The sequence below is a fragment of the Triticum aestivum genome, chromosome 6B (genome assembly GCF_018294505.1).
Source record: "Triticum aestivum cultivar Chinese Spring chromosome 6B, IWGSC CS RefSeq v2.1, whole genome shotgun sequence".
Lineage (NCBI taxonomy): Eukaryota > Viridiplantae > Streptophyta > Magnoliopsida > Poales > Poaceae > Triticum > Triticum aestivum.
Window position 1 is genome coordinate 722,954,778 of NC_057810.1, and position 16,365 is coordinate 722,971,142.

Genomic DNA, 16,365 nt, shown 5'->3' on the forward strand with positions numbered 1-16,365 from the left:
AGTCGATGACGGGCCGGGGCACAGGAGTGGATACTCGGCGGCCGGAGTTGCCGGCGGCCGGTGTGTCCCTCTTCCATTGCAGCGGTGTCCGCCTCTCTGGGTGCGTTTGCTGGCAGTGGGCCGACGGCGCAGGCTGGTCGTCAGGGCAGGAGTTTGACTCGGTCCTCCTGCCCGGGACTGGTTGCTCCTCGTGCAGCTCCGGGTCTGCTTCGTCCATCCCAAGATGGGCAATTGCTGTTGGTAGGGGTGGTGTCTTCTCGTTGGCATCGGTGGAGCTCCGTGGTAGTGGCGGATGGGACCTTGGGTTGCCGACTGGCGGATCAGTGCTTCAGACTGCGGACTTGGCATCGTCGGAGCTGTCTCTCCGCGACGGCCGTCGGCAGTCACTGGGTAATGCCCCCTCCGGTCCATTGGGACTGGCGGGGAGTCGGGGACTATAGGCATGGGCACCCCTATGGTGGAGGTGCTAACCCTGACTCGGTAACTGATGTCGGGCTTTTCCTGCCACGGATTGTGCACTGTGAGGCGGGTGGGTGACAAGGTCTCGGGGCATCGATGCCGGGGCGGCGGCCCTGGAAGGCGGTCCACATGGTTGGCCCTTCGGCGGGCACCATCGCGGCGGTGGTGGCTCTGTCTCTTGGCCGTGTGGGCGGTGAAGGCTATGGCGGAAGGTGACTCGGGCGCTCCCTGCCTCTGGAGACAGTGGCGCCCTGATCCGGACCTGGGGAACTGATCTCCTCACCGTCTCCCTCGAGACCTTGTGGTGGCACGGGTGGGTTGCCACGAGCGAAAGCTCTGCGCTTGGTCGCCAACGATGGCGACGCCTGCGGGCGTTGTTCTCTACATAAAGACGTCGTTGTGGGTCTTCTCTCCGTGTTCGGCTTCAGGTGAAAATCTTTGTTCTTGGACTCGACATCGGGGTCGCCTCACGTCGTTCTCGCTCTTGAGGGCGGTGTTGTGGAGTGTAGGTGGGTAGGTGTAGTGTGGCGGTGTTTTCAGCTCATCTTGTACTTCTTTTCGGTTGTGTCGCGTGCTCATGGCCTGGTCATCTTAGGATCGGCATTGTTTAAGGGTTATTCATCATTTTGTATCGTTTGGCCGTGTACTTTGATGTGTGGTTGCTTTATATATAAAATGGGACGAAAGCCTATTTCAGAAGAGAGAATGCAATAATTGAGTCGCATTCGATGATGCTGTATGCACACCATCAGGTGGCAAAAGCCCGTATAAATAGGAGACCATAAAGTAGTACTCCAACAAGACCCACCACGCAGGCCAGGCGCACGACCGAGCCCCGAAAATGGCAGCCACGCCGACGACACCATAGGTGCACAATGAGTCCGTACAGACGGGCTTGCCGACTCGCGCCGTTGAGCCGGACAGGACGCGCTACATCGCCGTGGCCGCGCCGCCGCTCCCGGAGACCGCGCTGCAGCGGCGCCTCCGTGTGGTGCTGTACTACAACGCCGATGATCACGCGCCGTGGGAGGAAGGTATATGGGTAAGGGAGTCGCTGAGCGAGGCGCTGTGCTTCTTCCCGGAGATGGCGGGCAGGCTCCGGCGCCGGGCCGACGGGGACGGGTCGTGGGAGGTGAAGCTGAACGACGCAGGGGTGAGGTTCCAGCAGGCGACGGTGGAGATGAGCATGGAGGATTTCCTGGCGGACAAGGACCGGGCGCGGAAGGAAGCCGCGCTGGCGCCGTGGGTCGACGTGAGCGCCGAGGATCCTGATATGTGCTCGCTCCTCTTTGAAAGATAATGAGCGTTCCCTACTCCCTCGAGGGAAGCCACGGTTCTGTTTATATTGATGCGGCCGAAGCCAAGCTTGGAGTATAAGAAAGATTACAGGGAGTTTGAGTAGGAGAAGGAAAGGAGTTTGAGATGCTACGGAAACATATTCTCTAACACCCTCCCTTAATCTTAACTATCCTAGATTAAGATTACTCTTGAACTCCTCAAATGGTCTTGATGACAATGCCTTTGTAAAGCCGTCTGCTACTTGATCCTTGGAGGGAATAAACCGTATCTCAAGTTTCTTGGCTGCAACCCTTTCTCGCACAAAGTGAAAATCAATTTCGATGTGCTTTGTCCTTGCATGAAACACAGGATTTGCAGACAAATATGTTGCTCCCAAGTTATCACACCATAAACATGAGATACGATTCTTCTTGATTCCCAATTCCTCAAGAAGTGATTCAACCCAAATGATTTCTGCAGTTGCATTTGCCAAGGACTTATATTCAGCTTCTGTGCTTGACCGTGACACGGTGGCTTGCTTTCTAGCACTCCAAGAAATAAGGTTAGACCCAAAAAATACTGCAAAGCCTCCAGTTGATCTTCTGTCATCACTGCATCCTGCCCAGTCAGCATCAGAGAATGCACTCACAAGAGAGGAATTTGACCGTTTGAAATGGAGTCCTATTCCCATAGTATGCTTTACATATCTCACAATTCTCTTGACAGCTGACCAATGTGCAAAAGTAGGTGCATGCAGATATTGAGAAACCTTGTTGACAGCAAATGAGATATCTGGACGTGTGAGAGTTAAATATTGTAATGCTCCCACAGTACTCCTATACCTTGTACTTTCCTCCTCCTGAAGTGGCACACCTTCATATGCTGAAAGTTTTTCTGAGGAAGACAAAGGTGTAGGAACTGGCTTGCAATTCTTCATCCCCATGCGAGACAGAAGCTCAGAGATATATTTCTCCTGATTTAACACAATTCCATCTTGAGTTTTCTTGACCTCAATGCCTAGGAAGAAATGCAAATCACCTAGGTCTTTTAAGGCAAACTCTGAGCTCAAATCATGCAGAAGTGCATTAGTAGCATTTTGTGAAGAACTTGCAACTATGATATCATCAACATATATAAGCACAAAAATGACTACTCCAGCCTTGTTATAGATAAACAAAGATGTATCAGCTTTGGAGGCAATGAAACCAAGATATTTCAACTGTAAGCTCAATCTGGAGTACCATGCTCTGGGTGCTTGTTTTAAACCATAGAGTGCCTTGTCAAGCTTGCCAACATAATGTGGTGACTTCTTGTCCTCATAACCAGGTGGTTGTCTCATAAACCCTTCCTCTTCTAGAATGCCATGCAAAAACGCATTATGTACATCTAGCTGTCGTAGACTCCAACCCTTGGATACAGCAATGGCTAGCACAAGTCTGATAGTTGCAGCTTTAACAACGGGACTGAAAGTGTCCTCATAATCAATACCATAACATTGTTTAAAACCCTTTGCAACGAGACGTGCTTTGTACCTGTCAATGGAGCCATCTGCCTTCTTTTTAATTCTGTAAACCCATTTGCAATCGATGATATTTTTACCTTTCTGATTTGGCACAAGATGCCATGTCTTGTTCCTCATAAGTGCAGAATATTCCTCATCCATTGCCTTCTTCCACTTAGGATCATTAAGTGCACTATTCAATATTGTTGGTTCTCCTGAAATACACAACATTCCATACGGTATAGTCCCATCTTTTCTTATTTTAGGATTTCGTATACCTTTCTGTAATCGAGTCATAACTCGTGAAGGAACTGTTGGATGGACCACAGGAGCACTCGCCGCAGAAGATCCCGAGGAAGCTGCATGTGATGACACAGGCGAATCTGGCGCCACCTGCACAGAGGATCCTGTAGCCGTTGGTGTGGCCGCCTGTGTGTCCGCCACACGGGTGCCAGCCGCCCGAGCCGGCACAACGGATCGACCGCCCGACCGCGATTGCAGGCGCACGCTGGGCGAGGGAGATTCGGCCCCACGACTGGTCCCGCCTGCTGCTGAGGTGGCGGCGTGGGAGTGGCGCGCGCTGGGCGAGGCGGATTCGGCCCCGCAACCAACCCCGCGGCTGGTCCCGCCTGCTGCTGAATCAGCGCTGCGGTTGGTGGGAGCGCGATCCGAGGCTGATTTGGCCGCGGGATCCGAGGTCTGCGCGCGAACAGGAGTTGCGGGCGCCACCGGATCAGCTTCGTCGTCTGTGCCAGGTTCGTCTCCTTCCTCAGCATGAAATATAAGATGATCTTGAGCTTGATTTTCGAAAGTTTGATCATTTTGAGCGCCGTTTTCACCAGGGACCTGCACAGGCAACAGAGAAGAACCAATACCAGCAGGAATATCATCACTTTGGTTTGTACAACTGTCGCCCCCATGATCAAAAGACCGAAGATGTGGAGGAAGAAGAAGGATTTCCTTGCGGAGAAGTGCACCAGCATTGGGATGAAGGGAAGCAAAAGGGAACACAGACTCATCAAAAACTACATCTCTGGATATGTAGACCCTACCAGTAGGAACATCTAGACATTTAACTCCTTTATGCATGGGACTATAGCCTAAGAAGACACACTTTTTGGAGCGAAAAGCGAGTTTGCGTGTGTTGTAGGGTCTGAGGTTGGGCCAACATGCACAACCAAAAACACGAAGAGATGTGTAGTTGGGTGTGACACCGAGGAGTCGTGTAATGGGTGTTTCAAATTTGATGACTTTACTAGGAAGCAAATTGATAAGATATGTAGCGGTTAAGAATGCTTCATCCCAGAATTTGAGTGGCATGGATGCATTTGCTAGCAATGCTAGCCCCATATCAACTATGTGACGGTGCTTTCTTTCAGCAGACCCGTTTTGTTGGTGAGCATGAGGGCAAGAAACATGATGTGAAATACCAAGTTTTTGGAAGAAAGAGTTCAATTTTTCATACTCACCACCCCAGTCACTTTGCATAGCAATGATCTTGGAGTTCAGTTTGCGTTCAACAAGGTTTTGAAAATTGATAAAGACTTGGAATACATCAGACCGTTTTCTTAACAAGTAAATCCAAGTAAATTTACTATAGTCATCAATAAAGCTTACATAGTAAGAAAATCTCCTAACTGAAGTAGGGGCTGGCCCCCATACATCTGAAAATATAAGTTGTAGAGGAGCAGTAGACACACTAGTAGAGATGGGATAGGGTAATTGATGACTTTTTGCTTGTTGACACGGATCACAAACTGACTCAACACTATTCTCATAAGAGAGTTATTTTTGCTAAGAACATATTTAACTATGACTGAAGATGGATGACCTAATCGACTATGCCACCTTGATGATGATGGCTTGGTGACAATATTTGCTTGTTTATTGGACCACGAAGATGATGATGATGATATGAGTGGATAGAGGCCTCCCACGCACCGTCCTCTAAGAATGATTCTCCTTGTGCTCAAATCCTTAACCAAGAAAAAGTAAGGATAGAATTCTATAAGAACATTATTATCAAGGGTGAATCGATGAACAGAAACAAGATTTTTGGAAGTTTGAGGAACATGCAAGACATCTTTAAGGTGCAAATTTTTCATGGGGTTTTGAACAATTGAACTACCAATGTGGGTGATATTCATACCAGAACCGCTTGCCGTGCGAATTTGGTCGCCTCCGTTGTATTTCTCCCGTACTGTCAGCTTGTCAAGTTCACCTGTGATGTGATTTGTTGCTGCACTGTCTGCGTACCAATTAGTGTCCATGCCATAGGAGACAGCATGCGCCTCCTTCTCTTCTTGATCATTCTCTTCATAGCGCCACCAGCAGACACGTGCACCTCCTGGATGATGTCTATAGCATATCTGGCACTCAGGATAGTCATGCTGCTGCTCGCGTACCTGCTGTTGCTGTTGCTGTCGAGGGCGTCCTCTGAATCCGCCGCCTTTATTTGCAGGAGAAGGCTGGCGGTCACCGCGGTCACCGCGGCCGCGCCCTCTTCCTCCTCGCCCACGGGATCTGCCACGGGACTGGCCGCGGCCTCTGTAGATGGTGTTGGCAGATGAATGAAACCCGCCTGAAGACGAGTCTCCCAGCATCTCCATCCTCTGATCAAAGGCGGAGATCTGAGCGAAGAGGTCATCGGCGGTGATTGTGTTCTTGACAGCGCCGATCGCCACCACCACGGAGTCGTAGTCGCGGTCGAGTCCTGCGAGTATGTAGTCCACCATCTCCGGATCAGAGACGGGACGACCAGCGGCAGCTAGTTCATCCCCAAGGCTCTTCATCTTCGCCATATACGCCGAGCTCGACATTGTGCCCTTCTTGGTGTTGGTGATCGCGATCCTTAGATTGGTGATCCGGGACTGTGATTGCGAGGCGAAGAGATTGTTCACCATCGTCCAGAGCTCATAGGTGGAGTCCTTCCCGACGACTTGCGCAAGGATTTCTGGAGACATGGAATTGAGAAGATATGACAGGACCTGCTGGTCTTTGGCGATCCAGGGCCCGTACAGAGGGTTCGGCTCGAGGGCCGTCGTCTTGTCCGCCTTCGTGACCTCTACAGTCTTGGGTGGAGCGGCGTCAGAGTTGTCCAGGAGCCCGGTTACCTGCGCACCTCGCAGGGCTGGGAGCACCTGGGTCTTCCAGAGGATGAAGTTTCCTCTTGCTAGCTTCTCAGATGGCGGCGATCCGAGGTTGAGGCCGACGCCGGACGAAGAAGCCATGGAGACGATGATATGTGGTTCTAGGGTTTTGATTTGTGGCTAGATGTAGGAGAAGAGGTGGCTCTGATTACCATGAAAGATAATGAGCGTTCCCTACTCCCTCGAGGGAAGCCACGGTTCTGTTTATATTGATGCGGCCGAAGCCAAGCTTGGAGTACAAGAAAGATTACAGGGAGTTTGAGTAGGAGAAGGAAAGGAGTTTGAGATGCTACCGAAACATATTCTCTAACACTCTTCATGCAGGTATTTGCACGCGCATTAGGATACTTGTGAAGTTTAGTTTTTTTTTGTTGAATTTGTTCAATTTCTCATCTTTTAGATCAACGTCTAACTATAATATCATTTTCATATACTCCCTTCTTTCTATATTAAATTTTGGCTAAATGAATATATCTGGTACTGAAATACGTCATGATTTACAAAAGTAGAAACTAACAACTTGCTAAATTTGCACACTTTATTTGGATGTCCGAAAACTTTAATAGGGAGAATTAGCTAAAAGATTACGATGAAATGTATTGCCCAAATGATTTTGGCCAATTATTGCGAAAATAGAGGGTTATCTGTTGCATTTAAGTGGATGCCGACGGATCCCACCGTTCATCCGTGGCGTCCATTATAGATCTGGTGGCCCATGTAGGAATTTTTGGATTTTCACTAGGAAACCATTTTTATTAGATACTTTGCCTTCAACTAAAGTCACATAAAGGGGTTTGATACAATTCAAGAGAAGTTGCCTTAGCAAACCAATATGTGGTTGGATGGTTAGAGGGACCGTGGTATCTCCATCCCACCAGGGTTCAAATGCTGGTGCTTGCATTTATTCCGGCGATGCACATTCAATGGAAGGAGACGTTCCTGTCGACGACGAGACGCCTACGGTGACTTCGTAAATCTCAAGATGATATGCCGGCTCAGTCTTTCGGAGGTGCTCATAGGGGTAGGGTGTGCGTGTGTGTGTTCATATGGGTGAGTGTATGCGCGTGTATATGAGCGCTTGTGTCTGTACTGACGTTCAACAAAAAAAGAAAAGTTGCCTTAAAAAAGTTATACATGTGTAATATCTGAACTCTAACACACGCCTCACTCACACTACAGCCACCCACAGACTGAGCTTCTATTACTTAACTGCACTTGCCTTTGGATGTATGACACAAGTATTTCCGGACGGATGGAGTACGTAATATTTATTTATTTTATTTTGCAAAAATTATATTTGTAGTGATTGTATTATGTACGAGTACTTCTGTTTAGCCAAAAAAAAAAGAAGTGCATGAATTCTGATGCCCTGTCCACTACAGCTGAATCGGTTCCAGGACGGGGGATACGCCATGGGAGTGAGCTGCACGGCGCTGCTGTGTGACCCGCTGTCGCTGGCGCGGTTCCTCCTCACGTGGGCGCGCACGCACAAGGAGATCAAGGAGCAAAACAAGCTCCTCCTCAGGCCGATGATGCAGTACATGGCATACTTCGAGCGCCCGGAGATCTGCTGCAGGCGCATCAGCTCCTTCCCCATCGACTCTGTCGCCGCCGACGGTGTCCACGCCCAGACCGGGCTCTTCAGGACCACTGCCGGCGCCGAGACCAGCGACCTCGACACGCTCGCTGCGGCCTGTATCGCCCAGGCGAGCGAGGAGCTCGAGGTGGACAGGGCGTCACGGTTCACGCTCGTCGTCGCCCCCCGAGACTCCGCCCGCGGAGCGACGACCATCGAGACGTCGGTCACGGCGGATGGCCTGAAGAAGGGTGGCGCCGGCCATGCGCTGGAAGCCGCGGAGTGGAGCGAGCTGAGGCTGGAGGAGCTGACTCTCAGGGGCGTCAAGCCCGTGCATGTGTCGTACAGAATTGTGGCGGGCGGAGACGAAGGGCTCGTCGTCGTCATGCCTGACGGCGATGGTTTCCTCGTCACGGCGACTATTCCGGAGTAGGCGCTGGCTAGGAATAGGAGGTGATGGTTTCCGTATTTCGTCAAGGCGCCAAAGTTTGGAAATCATCATGGTTAGTTGTTTCCCTGTTTTTGTTTATTGATAGATGTGCATGTTACCTTGATTAAAGGATTTGAGTGGTGCTGTGCGACTTGCTAAACAAATCTAAAAAACGAGATAAATGGGCAGGAGAGGCGTGATGCCTCCCGTAGGCATACGTGGACCATTTCATATTATAGCCACTTGGTCAGGGTGTGGAGGTGAGCACACTGTCGCGGTGACTACGGCCCTGTTTGGTTGATAAGTTTTAGGATTTTTTTTAGTCCCAACTTATAGTCCAAGTCCCTAAAAAGTCCTTATCTGTTTGGTTCCTGAGACTTATAAGTCCCTATAAGACCATATTACAACTATAAGTCCCTATAAAACTCTTCTTGAGAGTCTTATTTCATAAGTCCCAAATGCCCATTTTAAATTCCTATAAGTTCCTCCTGTTTGGTTTAGATGAGACTTATAGGAATTTTTTTAAATTCCTAAACCAATAAGTCCCTGGAAACAAACACCCTCGACAAACTTGTTCCACTTTCTCTAACTTGATGGGCAAATAAAAAATGCCGTGCCATGATGGTGCTAATGTTTGGTGAATACGTAATTAGATGGTAATCTAATACTGTCAAACCCGGATGACCTAAGCAGTTAAACTTGCTTCGTGCCCGGTGACAAAACGTGGGCGAACGTGAGCGTTGGATGGACGGCGGTAATCCACGTCCTCGCTTTCATTTGGTGAACCTGCAGCGCGGCAATTTTCGCCGCCAATATGCTTCCCCGTTTCGTTCCATGGTCCAATGCTCGTCATCAAAACTAAAACGCTCAATCACGCGCGACGGGCAGTTCATCACGAAAAGGATATATGGACCCCTCCCCTCCCCTCCCGTCCAAGAGGAAAAACGAGAGATGAGTCCAACTGAATCGCATTCTTCGCTAGATTTCCCTTGCTCTTCATCCCGTTGCAAGGGGAGGATGAAGTAGATCTTTCAGATGAGCTGAAGGATTTGGGTATGAACTAACTATTGTATGCAGTGGCGAAACTTGCTAAAAAATCAATCTAAGCTCGCCCAATTTTTTTTCCTTCACAACTTGATCCAAGGCTGGGGGCCAATGCCCCCCTCCCCTGGTCGTGCACGATCTTCCGCGTGAACGAGGGGTTTCGTGAGAAGAGCGTTGATGAAGCAGGGCTAACGATCTTCTACCCAGATGGCGACGCTGTTGCAGCATTCGTCCCGAGGTTCAACAAACTCACCGTCGATGGCCAGGCCGATGCTTCGGCAACGATCTTCATTCTGCACACGCTCTCTGCTCGTTGTACAACCGCAACCGTGCTCCTCTCTGATCGTTGTTGGCGTGCACAAGCATGGCTCCCGCAACTGTGGTCCTGGTGGTCGTGCTCACCGTCCTCGCCGCCGCCCGGAACATCGAGGAATACGCTTCCAGGCGAGCACGGCGAGGAGCAGATCGAGGCCACTATCGTGAGCAGCCATGGAACTACCTCGACGCCCGCGCCACCTCCTCCTACCTCCTCAGCTCTCCCGCCCGCCCGCCTCCACCTTCCCGATGAGACACTAGTGCAGAATCAGGCTTTAGTCCCAGTTCGTAAGGGCCTTTAGTGCCGGTTCACCAACTGGGATTAACGGGTGCGGACTAAAGCCCCCCTCCCCTTTAGTCCCGGTTCGTCACAGCCCGGGACCAAAGGTCCACCACATGGCACGAGCCCGCGCCGGGTGCTGGGGGGCCTTTCGTCCCGGTTGGTGACACCAACCGGGACTAAAGGTTTAGGGGTTTAGGGTATGGATTTATGAATTATTGTTTATTTTTCCTTTCGTTTTGTATGCGTTCGAGACCACGCCCGTAAGTACGTACGTGGTCGTCTTTTTTGCAGCATGACTGTTGTATGTGTACAGGATTTAAACGGGATTGCCTAAACAACTACCGCTCCTTACCGGGCCACGGTTCATCGTGGCAGACAGACCGATGGACCAGTATGTACGTACATGTTTGCGACCAGAATGACAACGCTACATACGCTTTGACCGGGTGGGTTCCAGTTGTCACGGAAGATAAGGAGACACTTCCTTGCGTGTGAAGATATAGGTGGTGGGCCTGAGCTGTCAGGGGGAGGATTCATTTTTTTGCGCGTAATAAGAAGACACTTCCTTGCGTGTGAAGATATAGATGGTGGGTCCGAGATGTCAGGAGGATTCATTTTTTTGCGCGTAATAAGGATGCACTTGCATGCGTCCATGGACCATATGGGTCCCTACTGCCAGCCTCTCCACGTACATCCCTCTTCTGATGTTGTCGTTTATTGACAACGTTGACCACACCGTGCCGAGAACACCAACACGATGGACGACGGCGAAACCCAGGAAGGGAATGACTCAGGGGCGGCGAAGCCACAACAATGAAGGGATGTGGTTGAGTAGATGGATGGCCTGGTCAGTGGTGGGTGTAGTAGGGGCGGTGAAGCCTGCATGGCAGCATAGCCGGCCACGGGAGGTAAAAAATTTAAACGAAATTTCGCATATTTTGGTGGGGTACAAAATATTTTTAATAATGAAATGTCGAGCCAGATTTAAAGTACTTTCATGATATATTTAAATTAGTTTCAAACCCAATGAAATTGGAATATGAAAATGCGAAAAAAATCAAAAATGTGAAAACTATTGCCAATTTGTCGTGTGTCTTTTATATTTACAGCCCATTTCATATTACTTTTAAGATTTGCAGTCGTCTTGAAAGAGTTGCAGCCTAGCATGGCCGAGAAAAATAAGTAGGCCTGGGTTGGATATGCCTAGATTGGGTATTCTTCAGAAAAAATAAACTGGTTTAGCCATTTTCACAAAGAAAAAAATCTAGGTTGGTCATGTGTTGTACGTAAATTGGAAGCCTGGGCTCGATGGGCCACAATCCAGTTAAAACCCTACTCCGTCTCAACAATAACAAAAAGAAATTACTGCTCAAGCAGCTACGTCCTAGGTGTCAGCCGTTCTTGTGTAGTTCTCTTTTCTATTGACTATACGCTAAAAATGTCGTGGGTCCCAGACGTCGGCAAACCATTAAGAGGTGGCATTTTCTTTTTCTATACGCTGAATATGGAGTATATAACAAAAAAAGGGGAACTTGCTTGCGTACGGCCATGGACATGGTGCGTCCCTACTGTCATCCTCACCACGTACAGTCATCTTCCGATTCCTCTCGTTTGTTGACCATGTTGACAACGCGAAAGGGCGGCGCCGCGGCAGCGCACCAAAGCGTGTGGAGGACAACGGCGCGGCCTCGGACGGGAACAAACTGGAGCCGGGAAAGATGCAGCGGTGAAGTCGCGGGCGAAAGGGAGTACAAGGGTTGACTAGTTCGGGTGTGGGATGGGGTTGACGTCGACATTAACGATTCGGGAGACGATGGGGCGACGATGCGTGCGCTGAGGCGCAGTCAGCCATGGAAGGCGGGAGCAGGCGGCCCCGCCAGCGTTGGTTTGATATTGACGGCTGGAGGAAGACGAGACTGAAGAAACATGATAGACTGTAAAAGCAGCAGGAGTACTTAACATCCTGAAGAGGTTGTTTGGGTAGCTGGTTTATAGATAATCAGTTATATATAAACCCGTTTGAGGCTCTAACAAACTTAAAACTCTGTTTGGCTAATCTAACTAATTCCTGGATAAGCAAAAATTGGTTGTCGTAATACCCAAAATAGGAATTTTTGGAAAAACGGGTCCCAGACGTTTTTATGAACATGCCTTCCGAGAAAGCCGGGCGGGCTGCATCGTCGACTCGCCGTAACACCTACACGCCCGCCCCTTTATTCCTGCTACTTCCTGCTGGTATCCTAGCCACATCGCCGCAGTATGGATCGATTGATGCAGAGGCCGGGGGTCTCAACCTCCTTTTTCATGATACAGAGGCCGGGGGTCTCAACCTCCTTTTTCAAAAAAAAAAAAAGCCACATCGCCGCAGATTAGCTCATCTAAGGTGAGTAGTATTGCCTCCCAAAGCCATGGACGAACACCTCGACGGAGCGGCGCACGGTGCAACAACGCGCTTGGAGGCAGGGATGTACGATTACGTCAAGGCCTCCAAGATGTTGCTTGACGTGGCCATGGGCGGTCGGCCCTACGACTTTGGCTCCGCGCTAGCCGGGTTCATGGCTTGCTCACCAGAGCGGACGTATATAACCTCTCGGCTCGAGGTGCTCACCGACATGCAACGGTTTCGCGACCGACGGCTCCTGATTTCCGCCGTTGACCGTCGCGTCGATGGTTAAGAACAGATCATGCGACTACGCGCATAGGCTCGTCGACCAGGCTGTCTGTGGTTAACGACCGCACCAGCAGCACTGCAGCTTGTGAACAAAAGACTGTATGTACGTGCATCAATGCATTAGAATATTCGCATGTTGAAAAGTTTAAAGTTTGTTCATCACATTTGACAAAATGTTCACTGGCATTAAAAGATACTCATGTAGTGTAGAAATATCTGTTTGCCCCATTTTCACAAATATTGGTACCCATTAGAAAATATTCACAACATCTAAAAATGTTCGTATGTTTAAAATTTTGTTCATGAAATTTGAAAAAATTCATATAAATCTAAATATTTGCTCACATTGTTTGAAAAAAATGTTTGCAGCACCCAAAATTGTTCGTAAAAAATATTGACGCTTTTAAAAATAATTCTTGTGATATTTTAAGAAAAAGTTCATGAAAATACAAAAAGTTGTTCAAGAAATATTATAAACAGTTGAAGATGTGTTTAGAAAATGTTTAACGTATATTATACAAATGTTCAACATGTATTGAATAAAAAATTTAAGTGTATCTACAAAATATTCAACCTATATATGAAAAATGTTTAGCACGTATTAAAAGAGTCAACATGTATTTTGCAAATGAAAAACAAAATAACAAAGGAAAACAAACATACAAAAAACCATAATAAAAATTGATTAAGAAAAACAGAAAAAAGCAAGGAGCAACTAATCAGGGTTTACCCCTTGGACGGTACCCGAAGCGTTAACTTTCTTAGGCCCGGGAGCATGCCAAGTGGTGCATCCAGCCGCCACCACATGTTGTTGCACAAGGCGCACCTTGGGGATTTCGATTTTTTTCCACACGCGTTTCTGGGTTTACTTTGAATACAGATTTCTGGTTTTTCGACTTTTTGTTGGTTCTACATTTTACATATTTTTAGAGCTCATTTGTTGCATGTTCTCTACATATATCATCTCACGCTGAACCTAATATGTGTCCATCATGCATGATTTTTGGGTTTTACTCTTTTCACTAGGAGCACTAGCATGTTAGTGTTATTATTTTTCTTTTACTAGTGTCCTTTGTTCTTTCATGTCTATTAGTGTTTTGGAGCAACATAGGACCTAACACGATGAAAGGGACAAGGTTGGATTCATTATGGAGGACTTCCAACACCAGATTTAGATCTTTTCAAAGTTCCCCAAATCAAGATCGAATACCACTGGTGCGTAGAGGCGTTGCTCTCATGGTTCCAATGGACCCATCTCGAGCATTTCAAAGAGAGATGGGGCTCAGATGGGTAGTGTTTGTGGTGTGGCCGACCGACTTTAAATAGCAAGCTCCTAGGTAGGCGAAGCAGGCGCTTCAATGCGGGCCCCCGAGTTGGCTTCTCATTCAGAGCGTGTCGGTTTGAATGCCGGGCAGGCGTTAACTGGCATGATTGCGGTAGAAATCCTTCATGTCGTCCCGTCCGCTCTGAATCACGCGTGGAGAGCGAGCGGACACGGCGAGAGAGGAGGAAGAGTTTTTTTGGATGGTCCAAAACCCGCAAACTTTCCTCAACTTTGATTCTGATTTGTGAGATTTTGAACATCCAAACACGTCCGGATAGATTTGATGACCGATATTGGATGGAAAAAAATGGTCGAACAATCCGATCCAGACATTTGGGGGCGCTTTGATGAACTGCGTCAGTGTTGAGTGTTGTATACCTGTTCATGACCACGTTGCACATAAACAAGACGAATACCAAGAAACCACAATAGTTTGATTGTAAATTTTGGATGACCACAATTTTCCGGGGCAATGCAATTGGAGTGAATATCATAAAACTACCACAATTCGCGTTAGGGTTTCAAAAAGAACACCAAAAATTTATTTGTGACTAATAACTACGAGAGTCGGCGTCGGTTGTCTAAAAAAACTCAAACCCCCATTGCTAAGAAATTAAACCGGCTTATGACATGTCGCACCCCCGCACCTAAACGAACCGTCTGTTTGGCCGTTAACTGACATGTGAGGCCCACATGTCAATCATCTCTTCTTCTTCTTTTCCTCCTCTCCTCCTTATCCCTCTCTCTCTCTGCACGAGCCCGCCGAATATGCACACCGGCCGCCCCTCCTCCTGCCTTTCTCCCTCTCCGTGAGCTAGCCCTACTTTCCCCGGCCGACCCTCCTCTCCATCTCCCCAACTGGCCGGAGCACGGTCTCCCGCAGGGTGGCGGTGAGCCCCTACATTGCACGTGGCGGCGCCCCTCTGGCCAAGCGCGACGGTGCGCCCCTATGTCCGGAACATGACGGCGGTGAGCCCCTCCATTGCATGCAGCGGCGCCCCTCTGGCCAAGCGCGACGGTGCGCCCCTATGTCCAGAACACGACAGCAGTGAGCCCCTCCATTGCACGCGGCGGCGCCCCTCTGGCCAAGCGCGATGGTGCGCCCCTATGTCTGGAACACGACGGCGGTGTGCCCCTCTATGCTGGCCGGCAAGGTAAGGAGCAACAACAACGGTGGCCGGCAACGCATAGCATCAGGCGCAGCCGGCAAGAAGCAGCAGTGTAGCCAGCAAGCATCAGCAGGAGTAGCAGGCGCGACCGGCAAGGAGGTCCATCTGGACCGAGCCCGTCACCTGCCTGGAGGAGCCCCGCCTCCGCGCCGAGGCCAGTGCCACCAGCTCGAGCGGGCGCCGCCATGGACAACTGCGGCTGCCAGCCACAGCCACAGTCGGCTTATACAAGGACTGGATTGTTTTTTTTTTGAAAAATGATGAGGGACCCGATCGCTTTTTAAAAATCTTTGCAGGGGTTATGCTGTAAAAATGAGGACACATTTTAAAATCTATAAAAGAACCAGGGGTTGAAGAAAAAATTTACATGAGATTTTTTATGAGTAAGAGACACAGACATGTGGGCCCCACATGTCAGTTAACGGTCAAACAAATGGTCAAAATAGACGGTTCTTTTAGGTGGGGGTCCGAATTGTCATAAACCGGTTTAATTTCTTAGCGACGGGTGTTTTGGGTTTTTTGAGACAGCCAATGCTGATTCTAGTAGTCATTAGTCACAAATAAATTTTCGGTAGTTTTTTTGTAACTCTAACATGAATTGTGGTAGTTTTATGCTATTCACTCAATGTAATTGACATGTTTTTGACCGTTGTGACCCAAAAGTCAGGCCATGGCGATTAGAACAACAGCCCCGCCTAAAACGGCAGATGTGGCCATGGATGTGGAATTGCATCGGCATTGATATGTATCACCTGTAGTGATAACAAGCTCCCACTCATCGCTCAGGGCATGTACAATGATCGATAAGGTAGTTTTATCTTAAATCTTGCATGTAATTTAGAGATGACAAAAAAACATATCTACAATAGGTCATCTCTTAGCCTTATCTTTTAATAACTAGTTATTTCTGAAAACATGATGAGACATATTGTGCTAAGAGATCATCTCGTGTCTTCTCTTAATTAAGAGAAGACAAACCTTCTTTTATAATTTGTTTCTCCTTCACCTCATCATTTATCCTACGTGACATTACTAAGATAGAGCCATTGTACGTGCCCTCACGCCTCAGAGAGCTCCTAATTTGCACTCTTTGCGCCAGTTAACGAGCCGACGCTCACGCGCGCCACAGGCTGGGCCAGCCTAACACGTGAGCTCATCGCACGTTC

General features: G+C 48.7%; 1 pseudogene; it reads left to right on the top strand.

The window, feature by feature from the left end:
- The first annotated feature begins 1,300 nt into the window (after positions 1 to 1,300).
- Positions 1,301 to 8,396, top strand: LOC123135216 (uncharacterized; annotated as a pseudogene).
- Positions 8,397 to 16,365: the final 7,969 nt, after the last annotated feature.